Source organism: Triticum aestivum, chromosome 7A (assembly GCF_018294505.1).
Source record: "Triticum aestivum cultivar Chinese Spring chromosome 7A, IWGSC CS RefSeq v2.1, whole genome shotgun sequence".
NCBI classification, from domain to species: Eukaryota; Viridiplantae; Streptophyta; class Magnoliopsida; order Poales; family Poaceae; genus Triticum; species Triticum aestivum.
The window spans coordinates 698,565,208-698,567,476 of record NC_057812.1 but is presented as its reverse complement, the minus strand read 5'-3'; positions in this window follow the sequence as shown (position 1 = coordinate 698,567,476).

Genomic DNA, 2,269 nt, shown 5'->3' with positions numbered 1-2,269 from the left:
AGAAGCATCTCTCTCATAAGCATAGCATATGGTGGGTAGACAAATTAGTGTTGGGCAATTGATAGAAAAGCGCATAGTTATGACGTTCTTCATGGCATGATTAGTACATGGGCATTATGTCCGTGACAAGTAGACTGTCGAACTTACTGACGCCTACTAATATTATTCCAATTCAAGAGCGCTTCTATATTTGCTTCTCTACGTATTAAGTTCATGACAAACAGAGTAATGCATGAAGCATGATGACATAATGTAGACAGAATAAAACCAAGCAATATGATTAAACCCCGTCATTTCCTCCTTAGTAGCAACAATACAAATATGAGCCTCGCTACCCTCCTGTCACAGAGTGAGGACACTGCAAGATTGAACCTACCACAAAGCACCTCTCCTACTGAAGATAAATCAATTTAGTTGGTCAAACCAAACGGATAGACCGGAGAGAAATACAAAGCTATAACAATGACATATAATAAGTTTAGAAAAGACTCAATGAATAATCTGATCATAAACCCACAATTCATCGGATCCCAACAAACGCACCGCAAAAGAGGATTACATCGAATAGAACTCCGAGGAGAATATTGTATTGAAGATCAAAGAGAGAGAGAGAGAGAGAGAGAGAGAGAGAGAGATCTAGCTAATCACTATGGACCCATAGGTCTTGTGGGAACTACTCACACATCATCGAAGGTGTAGCAAGGTTGATGTAGAAGCCCTCAGTGATCGATCCCCCCTCGGGCAGAGTACCGACGAAGGCCTCTAGATGGGATTGCGGAAGAGCAGAGACTTGCGGCGGCGGAAAAGTTGTTTTGTTGGTGCTTCTAGGGGTTTTCCAATATTTTATAATTTATAGCACTGGAATTAGGTCAGACGGAGCCACAAGGGGGCCACAACACAATAGGGCGCACCTACCCTCCCCGCCGCAAGGTGCGCCCTAATGCCTTGTCGTCTCCTCATTTCTCTTCCGGACTCCCTCTGAAGTTTCTAGGGTCTCTTTTGGTCCAGAAAAATCTTCAAAAAGTTTCATCGTGTTTGGACTTCGGTTGGTATAGATTTTCTATAAAACCAAAAATAAGCAGAAAACAACAACTGACACTAGGCACTGGGTAATACGTTAGTTCCCAAAAAGATATAAAATTGCATATAAAGTATATAAGATTGACAATATAATAGCATGAAACAATCAAAAATTATAGTTACATTGGAGACGTGTCAATCTCCTAGCTTGGTTACTTCACACCTTCAAGCCTCCCAACCACACCCAACCTATCTAGGAGACACACAACCTTCAAAAGCAACAAGGCAGAGGTTGCTTGGCAATGAATCTCTTGCTTGTGCTTAAAAAGATATTACCCTCCACACTCAAATTAATTCACGTATGATGGATCCATGTGTTAGAGAGGTTGGGTGTATGAAAGATAGGCTTGGATAACACATAGGTGAAGAGTTCAAAGGCTTTGCATTAGGGTTGGTGTAGAATGTCCTTCGAAACTCAGAACAAGACTTGATAGGTGATGAGTGGAATAGTGGGATGCGTATTTATATGTTGGACCCAGAAATCAGAGTGTTATACATTTTTCTGTACAACCCAAAGACTCCAAGTGTTTCCCTGGAGGAATCGAACCAAAATGGGAGTAGCTACTTCCAACATACTTGGAGGACCCGACTAAATTTCATTCAGAGGGTTCGAACAGCGATAGACCCAAGAAGTATGCTATCGGACGCCTCTCGAAGTGTCTTGGTAAATCTCACTCAGAGGTATAGAATAATACTTTGATTTAGGTTGGTTGATTCTGAGGTTCTATACAGAAGTCTCTTTGAGGAACCGAACATGAGTCGATGGTTTCCGTACCATCCTCAGATGATCGAACAGCTCACGCTTGGAGGTTCCAATCAGTAAGCAATCTCTCTTGAAGGTAGTCAGTTGTTCCACATGGAATGGAGTTGGAGGGTCGGAATAGTTCAAGACACGTGGATATGGGCTAGGAAAAACGAGACTTTTGGAGGGATTTTTGAGTTTCATCTCTAAGCACTTTGCAAGGAATTCTTCACCTCACAATCTTGATATCCCCTATTGATAGTATCGGTATACCTAAGGATCTTCGATCACTAAAACTTATGAAATTCTCCTTAACAATCTTGCCAAATCTTAACCCTTGAATACTGAGGGGGTCAAAGCCATCTGCAATACATACTATCTTTTGGGACATAAGTTAACCATCATGTAGAGAAAATGATAGTCCATTTAATCTAGTTGTCATGAATC